Genomic DNA, 16,949 nt, shown 5'->3' with positions numbered 1-16,949 from the left:
AAAGTTTCTCACATTACAGAATCAGATGAACAGACATGAAGGGATATTTGTGGTTTTATGCACAGAGTCAGAATCAGAGTCAGAGGTGTTCCTCGTGATGTTTGGTGATGGAAACAGTCTCATCGACGTTTCCATCACCAAACTAGAGAAACTAGTAGCTGCACGCAGCAGAGTTTAGCACAGCTGATCTCTGTGACACATCAACAGGAACAACATGTTGTTAAACAGGACTGTATAAAGACTCAGAGTCTGACTCACACCTGAACAATGAGGCTGTGCAGCATCGTCCTGTCACACCTGCTAAACCACTCGTATCAGTTTGAGCCCGAACAGTAACACGGTCACATGACCGACGAGGCCAACGCGCCCAGACGAACGTCTTCCTCGTGGAACTAACTTGTTCCTGTTATCAGATTTGTGAGCAGCAGCTGAAACTGCCACACGAATAAATGTTCTTCAAACTGTTTGATTCCAGCCAATCAATAATCTATAATCATGAGGATTCAAACACAAGAGCTGAACGTGTGGTTACATTGTAACCTTGGTTCTCTGAGTGAGAGACTCTCTCCCCTCTGTCACATATGGAACAGAGGGGAGAGAGAGTGTCGGTGTGATGGAGGACATCAGGTCCAAACATCACAGAAACAAACAAACTGTTAAAGGAGGAAACAAAGCAAACTTACAGTTTCTTCACACAGAGACACCAACAACAAGCTCCACTGTCCCACTCTGATCCTGTCTCCTCCTCTTTTATTCTTGCTCTGAGCTCTTTTTGGGTGTGTGTTTCTGTCTCCACCCACAGGAATGCATTGATACACTGTTGATAACGACTCGAGAGCAGACATGTTACAGAAAACAGAAAAATAACCTAAACACCTAAATAACGTAAAATAATCAGAATATTTATTAATATGTTTAATTTCTCTTTAAAAACTTTTCTGCTCCTCAAATCCTTTGTTTAAGTTCAATCTAAGGAAAGAAAAGCGTCTTCTTTAAGTTTCTCAAAGAAGTCCACGATCTGTAGGCTCATGGAGACACTGTGTGCTCACAGCTAAAGGCTGCAGTCAGCTGTGTCAGAGCGTCCAATGAGCCTTTAATAAACACTCAGAGCTCCATGTTGATGAAGCTGTCATGTGTGAGCTTGTGAGGCTCCTTTAAACTGGCTCTGCTCTGTCACATGCTCACCTCTTCTTCACTGTCTCATCAATCTGCTGCACTCTTCATCTCCTCCTCTCTCTCTCTGCTGTCCTGTTTAAAAAAACAAACAAATCAGCGTTAGCCAATCAAACTCTGTGCAGATGCTGCAGCTACAGCTGATATGTCATTCAGCTGTTCATCAATCAGCTTCTGCTGCTGTTTATTCTGCTCTTACTCTGAACACGTGCAGATCTAGGAAGATTTTCTTGGGGTGTCAAAATCAAAGCGTTTGTTTTTTCAAACACATGTGCAGGTGTTACACATGGTTTTCATAAAGTAGCAGCCAGTTGAGGAGGATGACTCTGAGGATGATGAGGTAACTTTTACAAACATGAGAAACCTCATAGATGGGAGCCAGGAATCATAAAACTAAAATCAGTTGGCGTTATCATCACACCTAACGCGTTATTTACGAACACGTTAGTCCCAACACTGATTGTTACAGGATACAGCAGCAGGGAAAAGTTCTGGACTGTCACGATTGGTCAGAATTAGCCCAACAAAATATAACCAATTTTACCTTTTTCTAAAGACAGAAAACACATCTAGTCCTTTTTTCTTTTACATATATTTTTTTAATTAATCAACAATAAAGCTCAACGCTACACCAGCTTCTAGCTTTGATTGACACAAAACTTAAAAATCAGCCTAATTCTGAGGACTCACTGCATGACACTCACAGTCTTTGTCATTGTTGATTCTTAGCTCACAAACAGTTCTTATAAGGACTAACTAGTGCTGACAGTTTAGCTCTTCATAAAGTTACAGGAGGATAAAATAAACATGAGATTGTTGAAATAATCCTGTCTGATCACACGTGAGAACAATAAACGCTGTAACAGAAAATGAACAGTAATGTAACGACACTCATCTCTCACGTCTGCACTAAACTAAAACGTCACTACTTCCACATCTAGTTGGTTTTAATGGAGGCGGAGTCTCCCTGCCCAGTGCGCACTCAGGATAATTAACTTGTCACAACACAGGAAGTGAGCGCATGTAAATCAGAAAATCAGGTCTAGAAACGCAGTGAGGGAAATGAAGTGAAAGATCTTCGTTTTAACTGACAGGTTTCACACTCAGAGACCTGCAACAACATGAAAACACATCACTGTCACACTCAAAACTCAATCATATGAAATCATAACTGAAGGACTGTGATGATGTTGTGTTATGGAGCGTCTGCTGAGTCCAACCTCTAAGAATTACGAGTCTGGACTTTAATGATTAATGATTCAAAATTCAGACATCAAAGTTTCTCACATTACAGAATCAGATGAACAGACATGAAGGGATAATTGTGGTTTTATGCACAGAGTCAGAATCAGACTCAGAGGTGTTCCTCGTGATGTTTGGTGATGGAAACAGTCTCATCGACGTTTCCATCACCAAACTAGAGAAACTAGTAGCTGCACGCAGCAGAGTTTAGCACAGCTGATCTCTGTGACGCATCAACAGGAACAACATGTTGTTAAACAGGACTGTATAAAGACTCAGAGTCTGACTCACACCTGAACAATGAGGCTGTGCAGCATCGTCCTGTCACACCTGCTAAACCACTCGTATCAGTTTGAGCCCGAACAGTAACACGGTCACATGACCGACGAGGCCAACGCGCCCAGACGAACGTCTTCCTCGTGGAACTAACTTGTTCCTGTTATCAGATTTGTGAGCAGCAGCTGAAACTGCCACATGAATAAATGTTCTTCAAACTGTTTGATTCCAGCCAATCAATAATCTATAATCATGAGGATTCAAACACAAGAGCTGAACGTGTGGTTACATTGTAACCTTGGTTCTCTGAGTGAGAAACTCTCTCCCCTCTGTCACATATGGAACAGAGGGGAGAGAGAGTGTCGGTGTGATGGAGGACATCAGGTCCAAACATCACAGAAACAAACAAACTGTTAAAGGAGGAAACAAAGCAAACTTACAGTTTCTTCACACAGAGACACCAACAACAAGCTCCACTGTCCCACTCTGATCCTGTCTCCTCCTCTTTTATTCTTGCTCTGAGCTCTTTTTGGGTGTGTGTTTCTGTCTCCACCCACAGGAATGCATTGATACACTGTTGATAACGACTCGAGAGCAGACATGTTACAGAAAACAGAAAAATAACCTAAACACCTAAATAACGTAAAATAATCAGAATATTTATTAATATGTTTAATTTCTCTTTAAAAACTTTTCTGCTCCTCAAATCCTTTGTTTAAGTTCAATCTAAGGAAAGAAAAGCGTCTTCTTTAAGTTTCTCAAAGAAGTCCACGATCTGTAGGCTCATGGAGACACTGTGTGCTCACAGCTAAAGGCTGCAGTCAGCTGTGTCAGAGCGTCCAATGAGCCTTTAATAAACACTCAGAGCTCCATGTTGATGAAGCTGTCATGTGTGAGCTTGTGAGGCTCCTTTAAACTGGCTCTGCTCTGTCACATGCTCACCTCTTCTTCACTGTCTCATCAATCTGCTGCACTCTTCATCTCCTCCTCTCTCTCTCTGCTGTCCTGTTTAAAAAAACAAACAAATCAGCGTTAGCCAATCAAACTCTGTGCAGATGCTGCAGCTACAGCTGATATGTCATTCAGCTGTTCATCAATCAGCTTCTGCTGCTGTTTATTCTGCTCTTACTCTGAACAGGTGCAGATCTAGGAAGATTTTCTTGGGGTGTCAAAATCAAAGCGTTTGTTTTTTCAAACACATGTGCAGGTGTTACACATGGTTTTCATAAAGTAGCAGCCAGTTGAGGAGGATGACTCTGAGGATGATGAGGTAACTTTTACAAACATGAGAAACCTCATAGATGGGAGCCAGGAATCATAAAACTAAAATCAGTTGGCGTTATCATCACACCTAACGCGTTATTTACGAACACGTTAGTCCCAACACTGATTGTTACAGGATACAGCAGCAGGGAAAAGTTCTGGACTGTCACGATTGGTCAGAATTAGCCCAACAAAATATAACCAATTTTACCTTTTTCTAAAGACAGAAAACACATCTAGTCCTTTTTTCTTTTACATATATTTTTTTAATTAATCAACAATAAAGCTCAACGCTACACCAGCTTCTAGCTTTGATTGACACAAAACTTAAAAATCAGCCTAATTCTGAGGAGTCACTGCATGACACTCACAGTCTTTGTCATTGTTGATTCTTAGCTCACAAACAGTTCTTATGAGGACTAACTAGTGCTGACAGTTTAGCTCTTCATAAAGTTACAGGAGGATAAAATAAACATGAGATCGTTGAAATAATCCTGTCTGATCACACGTGTGGACAATAAACGCTGTAACAGAAAATGAACAGTAATGTAACGACACTCATCTCTCACGTCTGCACTAAACTAAAACGTCACTACTTCCACATCTAGTTGGTTTTAATGGAGGCGGAGTCTCCCTGCCCAGTGCGCACTCAGGATAATTAACTTGTCACAACACAGGAAGTGAGCGCATGTAAATCAGAAAATCAGGTCTAGAAACGCAGTGAGGGAAATGAAGTGAAAGATCTTCGTTTTAACTGACAGGTTTCACACTCAGAGACCTGCAACAACATGAAAACACATCACTGTAACACTCAAAACTCAATCATATGAAATCATAACTGAAGGACTGTGATGATGTTGTGTTATGGAGCGTCTGCTGAGTCCAACCTCTAAGAATTACGAGTCTGGACTTTAATGATTAATGATTCAAAATTCAGACATCAAAGTTTCTCACGTTACAGAATCAGATGAACAGACATGAAGGGATAATTGTGGTTTTATGCACAGAGTCAGAATCAGACTCAGAGGTGTTCCTCGTGATGTTTGGTGATGGAAACAGTCTCATTGACGTTTCCATCACCAAACTAGAGAAACTAGTAGCTGCACGCAGCAGAGTTTAGCACAGCTGATCTCTGTGACGCATCAACAGGAACAACATGTTGTTAAACAGGACTGTATAAAGACTCAGAGTCTGACTCACACCTGAACAATGAGGCTGTGCAGCATCGTCCTGTCACACCTGCTAAACCACTCGTATCAGTTTGAGCCCGAACAGTAACACGGTCACATGACCGACGAGGCCAACGCGCCCAGACGAACGTCTTCCTCGTGGAACTAACTTGTTCCTGTTATCAGATTTGTGAGCAGCAGCTGAAACTGCCACACGAATAAATGTTCTTCAAACTGTTTGATTCCAGCCAATCAATAATCTATAATCATGAGGATTCAAACACAAGAGCGGAACGTGTGGTTACATTGTAACCTTGGTTCTCTGAGTGAGAGACTCTCTCCCCTCTGTCACATATGGAACAGAGGGGAGAGAGAGTGTCGGTGTGATGGAGGACATCAGGTCCAAACATCACAGAAACAAACAAACTGTTAAAGGAGGAAACAAAGCAAACTTACAGTTTCTTCACACAGAGACACCAACAACAAGCTCCACTGTCCCACTCTGATCCTGTCTCCTCCTCTTTTATTCTTGCTCTGAGCTCTTTTTGGGTGTGTGTTTCTGTCTCCACCCACAGGAATGCATTGATACACTGTTGATAACGACTCGAGAGCAGACGTGTGACAGAAAACAGAAAAATAACCTAAACACCTAAATAACGTAAAATAATCAGAATATTTATTAATATGTTTAATTTCTCTTTAAAAACTTTTCTGCTCCTCAAATCCTTTGTTTAAGTTCAATCTAAGGAAAGAAAAGCGTCTTCTTTAAGTTTCTCAAAGAAGTCCACGATCTGTAGGCTCATGGAAATTCATTTTGTTGTTTTTTTGAGCAGAAACACCAGAGTGTAGAGCAGGAAAACGATCCCAGCAGGACGTCTCTGTTGGGGAAATATCCCAGTTATTCCCCTGAGCCTGGTTAGTGAACTGAATCAGAGCTGTTCATCAATCCTACAGGTGCTAACATACAAACACGATCAGCAGCTTCTCTCATATGGAGAACACACTTCAACATCTGCAGCAAATCCTGTGTTTTATGTTGATGTGACCAACATCTTGTGTTGAGTCTTTGAAGATGAGGAGCCAAACACAGACAGTGGATCCAGAAGGACTGTTTATTCAGGGCTTTAATACGACTGAACTGATGCTTCACATCCTGTTTAGAGACGATCGACCAACACAGGCTCAGTCCTCACTCATCACACGGACTTCAGTCACACTGGGATCAACAGAGGAGACTGTTCACCATCACAGTTCAGCAACAATAATCAGAGCTTTTCTCTCTTGGTGAGGATCACATGTTCTGACACACAAAATATCTTCTGCTTTAACTCGTCTCTCTTTTTTAGTTTGGTTGTCGTGTTTTTTACTCTTTGTTCCTGTCAGTGTCAAATATGAGAGCAAACTGTTTTATGCAGGAGCCAAACCAACACCAAGCTGACCAAGAGAACCTATAACACCACCAGAATTTATTATCCAGACTTTACTGACAGATTTATGTGCAAGTAAAGCTGTTTTTTTTTAATTACGTTCACTGCTTTCAGCCAAGGAAGCATTCGTTCTTAAAAGTTCACGAAACGAGTAAATCCAGTTCAGCAGAGTTCCAGTTTGTAGCACAGCTGATCTCAGCTGATCAACAGTAACAACAGTAGGGGTGGGCCATAGAAACGATATACGATAGAAACAATATAAATTTGGCCAACGATAGAGATTGTGACTATACCGCATGTTGATGATGTCATCAAGCTGCGCCTGTTTTGGTCGAAAGCATCGCAGCAGCTACAACAATTATCATCTGCAATTATGGCGGGCGACAGTCATAACAAAGAGATGAAGCACTATTGAAATATGGTGAAAGCCAAAAAGTTGGCTTCATCCTCCAGCTTCACTGTGCTAATGTTATGCTAACATAGCTGTGTCGCTAGCAATCATGTAGCACAACATTATATACCAGGTAGTCCAACTTCAGTAACCCTGCAAACGTCACTGCTGTTTAGTCTTCATTTATGTTGGAAGTGATAGCAGAGCTGTACGTTTGAATTAGTTTCAAAAATCTCTCAGTCAGAATATGCTATGAAATGTTTAGGTGGAAACTAGTGAGCTAACTTCCTGTTAACTTCTAACTCCGTTAAATTGAATAAATTCTGTTTTCATGGATGCCTGGATGTAGGGCTGCTCGATTATGGCAAAAATGATAATCACGGTTATTTTCACTGAAATTGAGATCTCGATTATTTGACGATATTTATTTAACAATAACAATGTGTTGAATAATGACTTTAAAGGTTGTCAAAAAATAATATTAAATAGTGTGCAAATACTGATAACAGTGCAAATGTTTGCAATATAAAAAAATAAATGAAAAATGTAAACATCTATGTTTAGTGAACTTTGCAGTGTTGCTCTGTGGTGCAGCTATGACACCGTAGCAAAGTTTACACACAGTCTACTTGATCCACGTCTGACTGAACCCATGTTTCCAAACCACTGAAGTTTTTTTACCTCTTTTCAACCAACAGCAGTCACTCTCCTCTCCAAATAACTTCTGTTTAGCTTTCCAAGCTTCCCTCGGGTCCTCTTAATCAGCGGTCCCCAACCCCCGGGCCTCGGACCGGTCCCGGTCGGTGAGTCGTTTGGTACCGGGCCGCGAGAGTTGAGGCTCAGGTGTGAAATGTATAGTTTTCAGGGTTTTTATCGGTTTTCCATGTTATTTTGTTATCGTTTTTATCGTTGACTTGGTTTTCCTGGGTCTTTTCACGTGTGTTATGAATAAATTTTCTTTTTTTCGGTACCGGCACTAGTTTTATTTTGTTGTATTTATCCGCGACACCTTAATGGCCGGCCCGTGAAAATATTGTCCGGCATAAACTGGTCCGTGGAGCAAAAAAGGTCGGAGGCCGCTGCTCTTAATTGTTGTGACACGTGTTTGAAATGCAGAGAGGTGCGCTCGATTTGCCACACGGAGCAGCGCGAGAGTAAAGCACGAGGGAGGGGCTAATAATCGGCTCAGTCATTTTTAATGATCGTTGAAAGCCCAGATCGTAATCGAGATTAAAATTCCATTAATTGAGCAGCCCTACCTGGATGTTAAACTTAATTGTTACACCTGGTAAAGCAGCAACGCTGATGATTTAATTAAAGATGAAAGAATTTAGACCATTTTTAACTCTCAGTGTTCGTTTGACTTTGGTACCTGAAGTTGTCGGAGTTTAGGACCCAGATTACTCCGTGAAGCTCCTCACTACGGCAGCCGTAATGCTCTGACGATCCATCAAGCAGTGCTGCTTACCAAAGTTGTACTAAAACATTTTTAACAGATTTCTGCAGCCAAAATCGGTTCGAGGTCAGTAAGCACAACCAGAATTCATACATAAGGCACAGTCTCGATTTTTGAGGAAATTAAAGGATTTTAAGTGTGGAAAATATGTTATACAGAAGAATATATCGTGATATGGATTTGAGGCCATATCGCCCAGCCCTAAACAACAGGTTATTAAACACATCAGTTTGATCTACAGATCAGATCATACATCAGGTTTACTTCATGTAAAATAAACGTCTCACTCTATGAGCTCCATCAGTCTGTGTACCTCCTCATTGTCATTTCTGAGCAGAGTTTACCTGCACACTTCCTCATGTCTGACAGTGTCACAGTGTGTGTGTGTGCCAACATTAACCAGCTTATCATCAGCTGCTTGTGCTTCATGAATAACTCAGACTGACAGAGTGATGAACAGAGCACAGAGGGAGGCTCTGCTCTGGTCCATCAAGCAGGATTCACATAGTAACATGTTTTTCCTTTGAACACTTCATTGTGTTTAACTTGAAACAGATTAAAAAGTGTTCGATTGTGCACTTCACACAGTCCTGAGTCACAGAGGCTTAAATGTGTTTGATTCTGAGAGGCTTTACTCCTGCATCAACATCAAGTATATGTAGGATTTAAACCGCAGTGAAAACATCCTTAAATATTGATGGTGTGTGAGAGAGTCTGTATTTACTTCTGATTATCTCTGTTTGCAGTGACCCTGAACTGAGCTGGAGCAGCTTCATGTTGTTTTGACGTCACTCAGTAAAACCTGAATGTCGGCTTCTGAAGAACAAACTGGTTTCATCTGTTTCCAGTTAAAGGGACGATCATTGTTCCACCAGTGATGTTGGATCCAAAGTTTCATTCAGATCGTTTTAAACTGTTTATCAAAGACAAATGTTTGAGTGCAGAGTTACTGACTGATAACCAGAGTGGATTCAGCCAATCATCAAATCATCTCATTGGTTTTATTTTATGTAAATACAAACGTCTCACTTCCTGATCTGCTCATAAAGTTCCTAAAGACAAACTGTTAAAGGAGGAAACAGAGCAAACTTACAGCTTCTTCACACACCAACAACAAGCTGCACAGCTGCACACTAAACACAGACACACAGGTGATTCCTGGAAGGAGGCGGGGCTTCACCTGAAGCAGGACAGGTGGAGACTTGATAGGAATTTTCCCCGTACAGGGAGGAGGCTGATCTTCAGATGAGTTCCTGTTAAATCTGACGAAACAAAGTTAAAAGTGGACTCAGTCTTGTCTGATTTCACTCTGTTTTTCACTGAGCAGGTTTAAGTTTTATTAATGAAAATCAGCAGAGCTTGGTACTGATGGAAGACCCTCCTCTAATCGTTGTCATTCAGAGTGATCCAACCTGTTTGTGAATGCAGCTCACAGACTCTCCACATTTCCACACGACTTAAATGGTAAATGGCCTGCATTTGTATAGCGCTTTACTCTACATTCAGTCATCCACCCATTCACACACACATTCACACACTGGTGATGGCAGCTACATTGTAGCCACAGCTGCCCTGGGGCGCACTGACAGAGGCCAGGCTGGCGCCACCGGGCGAGTCCCTTCATGCATCGTTGACCAACGTGGACGTGGTGGAGTAACAGTTGTGGAGAATGCAACAGCTGAGGTTTGAGAAAAGGAGCTAATAGCCAAGGTCAGCGGCTCTCCTACTTCCTCATAAGGAAACTTCTCAGGTGGATGTCTTTCTCTGTCAGAGCGCCTCCACCTTACTGGCTGTGGTGCAGTGAGATCTGAGTCAGTCTTGGTAGGAGTCAAGTCAGGTTCATCAATCACAACATGGTCTGAAGACCAAGCACCTGAGTGAACATAGTCAGCACGACTTGTGCCAAAGACTTCAGGTGTGTCAGGTTGGTGGGTTTGCCAACCAGGTAAGGACATTTCTGGTATAACAGTGTCAGAGAAGTTCTGACGTGCACTGTTGGGCTTCCTGTTAGACTCTCTTGGTAAACCTCAGAGCCTGACGTCTACAAACCAACTGTCCTTTGACATTTTTAGATGTGCGGTCAAAAGCAGAGCTGATCGAGGATTTCAGTGATGGCTCCAAATATCTAACCTGCACTTTTACATAGCAGCTGCTCCGTCTGTCAGTAATTTAAAAACTTTTAATGAGCTGCTGTTTCTCACTGACCGTCAGCTGTAGCTGAGCAGGATATCATTGCATTTGAATCCTCCTCGCTCTCTTTAACCCGAGTTCCTTCTGATTGGTTTCCTGGTTCTACAAAGAGAGTCTGCTGCCTGAGGGCCCCACCTCCTCCTCCACCTACTGCTGTGGACATTTACAAAACGTCAATCCAAGAAAAATTGTCTGGTTTGTAATAGATAGTCATTTTTTATTAGAGTCTACAGCAGGAACCAACCTGAACCTTGTTATGAGCTGAATCAGTGCTGGACTGTAGAAATGCTGTTTCAGTGGCTGCTGCAGGAACTAACATGGAAACGTGTTCAGCAGCTTTCCAGCTCTAACATAGGAAACACAAGATCAGAGTTTGGACACACTGGAACCAAACAGTTTTGTCTCGGACTTTTATTTCAGCATCATCGTTTGGGTTGAATTAAAACCTTTCAGCAACGCTAACCAGACTTTACGAGGTAAACGTGTATCTCCAAGAATGTCTTGCTAAGAGTCGCGTGTTCTGGGAAACAACACACAAATCAGTGGCGTCAATAAGGTTGTGTTTCATGTAATACTCTAGACTTTACTGTGAGACCATCACTAACATGCAGACGTCACAAAGTTGTTCACGGATCACATTAATCCAGAGTCACAGACATGCAGAGACACTTCCAGGTATAACATATATAATCCACACAGTCAGTCACAGCTGAGCTCTTTACTGAAGTCAGCATCAGCTCTCTGCTCGCTCTCACATCATATTCATGACAATCAGACGTGTTTCAATGATGCTGCTGTTTTCAGCCAAGCACACAGTCTCCATGGAAGTTTAAACTGGAAACACTGGTAACTGCAGCAGAGTTTCATTTGGAGCAGACCTGATCTTTGTGACGCATCAACATGTCAACACAGTATTTAACAGAACTGCAGTTTGCATCAGATCATACATCAGACTGACCACGTTTGTAATTTCATCAAACCTGCCATTAACATATTCAACAGTACTTACACTATCTTAAACATGTTTTCTTTTTAAAATGTTTGCATATTTATTAAATATAAACTGTGCAGTATTTCATTGATGGAGGCCAAGAAAACACAGTTACAGGAGAAATGTATTTAAGCTTGAAATGTAGCTGCACTCGGTAGAATTGAGCCAACTGGTTGTCTTCATTTTCAGTTCTGATGAGCTCACATGTTTAAGATCATCAGTTTAAAGAACCATAAGGCCGTGGATCCTTAAGGGTTTTATGGTTTGAGTTTACAGTGAGAGGTGTTGATAATGATGTTGGCTGTATTGTTTTTAATCTTTTTATTTTATGCATCAAGAAAAGATTAAATTATATTATAGCTGTTTTTGACTTGATGAAATGTGTTTAACATTTAAACCTATTTCCTGTATATTCCAGCACATGACATAAAATAATGTTTTGTGTTTCCACTCCCGAGTGGGGCGGGTGGAGGTCTGCCCACAGCGGTCATGTCAGGGGGAGGATCCGGGGGTTTCTCTGTCAATGTCACGTTCCCATGGCAGCGTGCTTGCTCAGATCTGAAGTGTTATGGTCCTGGGTGGGTGGCCCAGTGTTTTTTGAGTTTTGGTTCCTTCTCATGGTTCCTTAGTTTTTTAGTGTTTCCTGAGTTCTAGTTTTAGGGCTTGTTATGTGGCTTCCTTCTGCATTTCCTGTTTTATTGTGAAGGTCTGTGTCTTATGCCAGAGTGTTCAGTTTGCATTTCCCCTGTCTCGTCTTGTCAATCAGAATCGGCCGTGCCTCCCTCCTGTGTGTAGTTTCCCCTCTGTGTATTTATAGTGTGTGTTGTCTCGTGTTCGTCGCTGGTTCGTCTGTGTCGTCTCCTTCATGTCTCCCTGCATATCTTTCTAAGGATTTCAGGTTTGAGGTTAGTTTTGTTTAGTGATGGGTAGATGAGGCCTCGTGAAGCGTTTCAGCACATTCCCCAAACTGTACCGATACTGTGTCGACACAGTGTTGCTGTTTTGCTCCATACTGACACCTGCTGGACTTTAAATATCATTGCAGGCAACTTACTTGAGACTCAACAGACACCTAGTCATACTTGTTTACACTGTAAGGTACAGTGGAACCCCGACTTACCAAATTAATTCGTTTCCGAAGGTCTTTCGTAAGTCGAACATTTTCGTAAGTCGAACATTTTCGTAAGTCGAAGCACCCATTGCGCGTTTTGAGTGAGGCGATGCTGAATGATAGGCTATAGGCTAACAACAATACTCTAACTAGAACAACAATACATCAGTGGAACAGCGATGCGCAAGTACGGAAGCCAAGGGGTTGTCTCCGAAAACATTAGAGCACTTTTGCAAACATGTGATGTCTTCAGGGGCGGATCTAGAAGGGTGGCATGCATGTGCCACCCTAAAATGATCCCTTGCCACCCCAAGTGCCACCCCAGTTTTGCATTTGACAGTGTTGTTTATTAAAATAAGATCGCATTAACAGTTTGAGCGTAGTTACAGGCAGCAGTGATATATACACATATATAGTATATATATATATATATATATATATATATATATATATATATATATATATATATAGTATTATATATATATAGCATATACACTGGGTGAATGTGCAGTAGTAGCAGCAAGCAGGTGAATTCTGTACATTAATATGAATAGACATCTGACTATTTTACAGGATAGACAATATAAACATATTTAAAATTAAAGGAATTGAAATGTACATTGTGCCTTGGTTTAGTGTCTGGAAGAGTCCTGACTCAGTCAGTTATAGATGATGTGAGAGGGCGGGTGTGTGTGTTTAGGGCACGGATGGCTTGGGGATAGAAGCTCCTCTTGAGTCTCTCTGTCCTTGCCCGGATGATGCGGAACCTTCTACCAGATTGCAGGAGTTGGAACAGTTTGTTGCCAGGATGGGACGGGTCCTTCAGTATCTGCTCTAGTCTGGCATCTCCTGGTGTAGGTGTCCTGAAGCGGGGGGAGAGCAATCCTGCAGCAGCGTTCTGCTGTACGGATCACTCTCTGGAGAGCTTTTTGGTCCTTCACACAGCTGTTCCCGAACCACAATGTCATGTTCTGTGTGAGGATGCTCTCCACAGCGCCTGTATAGAAAATCCTGAGGATCTTTGGAGAGACCCTGAACTTCCTCAGTTGTCGTAGGTGATACAGGCGCTGCCTAGCCTTTTTGGTCTGGACCTGAATGTGTCAGGTCTGAGGAGATGTGGACACCAAGATACTTGAAGGACTGCACCCTCTCCACTGGAGCTCCATTGATGATAATGGGCTTGTAGTCTCTGTGCGATGTGAATTATATTATATGTGAATGATATAATGTTAAATTACTATTAAGCAAATGGCTAAGTATTGTAGACTTTAGTTTACTGCAGCCATGTTTCATATAAATCAGGTATCATACAAAAATAAAAATAGCTTCAAATACAGTCATGACAATAAAGAATATGACTTTAAGGACTTAACATCATTACTTCAGTTATAGTACACCAACATCTCTGATACATTAGCACTTGTTAGGTGTGGCTGTGTGAAAACAGTAGACCGCAACACAGAGAAACACAGGGCTTAAATACACAGAGGGAGCAATCAGGGAATGGGTAACAGGAGGGAAACACAGCTGGGGCAAATCAGGCCTAACGAGACAAGAGGAAGCAAAACCAGACACATTAACATCAGACATGGACTTTCAAAGTAAAACAGGAAACATAACACAGACTCACGGGCAGGCACTATAACAAAGGGAACAGAGACGTGGGAACAGGGCAGACACAAACACTGACTGAACACGGGGATATAGGAACTTAGGATACACATAGACGCGAACTAGACAAGGGAACTCAGTGTACTAAGGGAACACTGAATGACCTGCTGGGTTTTGTCCATAAAACTACTCATCTACTGACCTTGGTTTTAAGTTGGACAGTGATTTTAAATTGGACAACCAAATCAGAGCAGTGGTGAAGTCCAGTTTTTATCATTTAAGGCGACTGGCAAGAGTAAAATCTTTTCTTTCCAGGCAGCACCTTGAAACAGTGATCCATGCTTTTATTTCTTCCCGCCTGGACGACTGTAACTCACTTTATGTGGGGGTCAGTCAGTCGTTGCTCTCACGTCTGCAGCTGGTTCAAAATGCGGCTGCACGACTCCTAACAGGAACTCAAAAAAGAGAGCATATAACCCCCGTGCTGGCCTCTCTGCACTGGCTGCCTGTGTCTTTTAGAGTTCATTTTAAAATTCTTATGTTTGTTTTTAAATGCCTTCACAGTCTTGCCCCGCCTTACCTCTCTGAGCTTCTTCATCTCCACACACCCTGTCGGTCTCTCAGGTCAGCTGACCAGCTGCTCCTGGAGGTACCGAGATCCAGGAGGAAGCTCAGAGGGGCGGGGCCTTCTCTATTGTGGCTCCAAGTTATGGAATCATTTGCCCATGCACGTTAGAGAGGCCCCTTCACTGTCCACTTTTACATCACGTCTTAAAACCCACTTTTATTCCTTGTCTTTTAACCTCAGTGAGACTTAGTTTCTCTTTTAATTGAAGTAGTTATTTAATGATTTCACTCTTCTTTTATTTGTGTTTTATTTATATCTCATGTAATTTTATTTTACAGTTCCAATGTACAGCACTTTGTGTCAGCTGTGGTTGTTTTAAAGTGCTTTATAAATAAAGTTGATGATGATCTCAGATGACCACAAAGTAAAAGATCTCTCAGCAACATGATGCAACAGTTTAGGCACTGTTGCCCCGATCAGATCAGTGAGCTTTTTATTCTAAACATGAGCTGCTGTTACAGCAACAGACATTAATCCTACTGGTGTCCCACACAACAACTCAGTGTCCACTATGTGAAGCAGCCAAACACAGGCCTGCTCCTCTCACTAACAGAGACAAACTGCTGGCATGTTGGTTTCCATCTATACTGTCCAGTCTCTGCTGGTGGACACACAGCAGCATTGTTTCATCTCGTTTGAGTCATTGTTGACCTTAGCATGTTTTTAGTCTTCTGAGAGCACTGAAGCTTCTTTCAGCCTCAGTACCTGCGTTTTATCCTCAGATTAAATTATTATTCTGTGCTTGATGGGCCTCACCTTTGGCCCTGGCTCCTCCCCTCTGACTGCACTAGGACATACTGTCACCTGATAAAATAACACATGGATTCGTGTCATATAAAAAGTGAGACGTGTCAATTCAGATTCTTTGTCAAACATACACTAATGAATCAGTTTACATCAGCAGCCTGACAACTGTCATGATAAATACTAGTTAATCTACAGTCACCTGTGAGCTCTCCTCTCCACCTCTGAGCTACATGGCAGAGCTGCCTCTGTCACCTGATCAATAACAGTGAGACACTCCACATACATGCAGTCACACATGTGCTTCAAATACAGTCATGAACCATCAGGTCATCCTCCAGTTTCACCTGTGACCTTGTGTCACCATTGCTCTCTGAGCTCTGTGTTGGTTCTTCTGTCACCTGACAAACAGGACAAACATGACAATAAGAATAAAATGTGCAGCTGCTTCAGTGTTTCTGTCACTTTGTGCAGATCCTGACTCGTCAGTAATGTTTGTAAGCTGAGTGCATTTTAAAACTGTGCAAACTGCACTACAAGGTGGAAAATTTGCAAAATCGTGACTACCTCATGATATATTGTCTCAAAAATGAACCCTATGAATACGTCAGTGCCATTAGGATGAAATTATTGTGTCACCAACTGTCATGATCCTGGGTCCTTTTGACCCAGCGTTTTGTGTTTTCTCTTCGCGATTTTGGTTCTGTTCTTCCTCTGGTTAGTGTTTACTCTGTTCTGCCCGTGTGTTCCTGTATCTAGTCTGCGTTTCTTAGTTTGTGTCCTTTCATGTGTAAGTTCCTGTTTTATTGTGAAGGTCTGTGTCTTATGTGAGTGTTTTCAGTTTGCCTCCCTAGTCTCGTCATGTTAATTACTCCCAGCTGTGTCCCCACCTGTATGTAATCCCCCTGTGTTCTCTGAGTGTATTTAAGTTGTGTCTTCTGTCATAGTTGTTGCTGGTTCGTCTGTGTTGTTTCCCCTCGGTCTCCCTGCATGTATTTCCCCGGACCTCCCTGCACCGTCATTCCTGGTTTGTGTGTTAGTTTACCCAGTTTAGGTTTCAGTTTCATGTTCCTAGCGCCTTTGTTGTTTGCATTTTTGTTGTTAATAAACACTCACCTGCACCAGAGCTGCCGCCTTTTGGTCCTATATATATTCCACACGGCTTGCCCCCGCAAACCGTGACACCAACATTTTAACATTAGACATATAATTCTAACAGCCTCGATTAAATGCATACCTGCATGGAGGCAGGACCTCACAGCAGAAGCATACTCCAT

At 42.0% G+C, this 16,949-nt stretch overlaps 1 protein-coding gene across 3 annotated transcripts in view; it reads right to left on the bottom strand.

The window, feature by feature from the left end:
* LOC146679770 (protein NLRC3-like) overlaps positions 1-16,949 on the bottom strand; it is a 182,663-nt gene that overhangs the window by 21,744 nt on the left and 143,970 nt on the right. The window contains exons 1-5 of one of the 3 annotated variants that reach the window (XM_085450137.1): positions 5,580-5,897; positions 3,634-3,696; positions 3,132-3,265; positions 1,186-1,248; positions 684-817 (exon numbers count right to left, since the gene is read on the bottom strand). The gene's annotated coding sequence lies outside the window, so the exon portion shown is untranslated. Of the gene's footprint in view, positions 1-683; positions 818-1,185; positions 1,249-3,131; positions 3,266-3,633; positions 3,697-5,579; positions 5,898-16,949 lie in introns of those variants that run through there. The other 2 variants (XM_085450134.1, XM_085450135.1) reach the window with 2 other exon arrangements.

This window comes from Copadichromis virginalis, unplaced genomic scaffold (assembly GCF_057382275.1).
Source record: "Copadichromis virginalis isolate Kocher_CV1m ecotype Utaka unplaced genomic scaffold, C_Virginalis_male_GT1.1 unmapped_scaffold_1, whole genome shotgun sequence".
Classification (NCBI taxonomy): Eukaryota; Metazoa; Chordata; class Actinopteri; order Cichliformes; family Cichlidae; genus Copadichromis; species Copadichromis virginalis.
The sequence above is the reverse complement of the archived record's forward strand: the minus strand, read 5'-3'. Positions and strand labels throughout refer to the sequence as shown.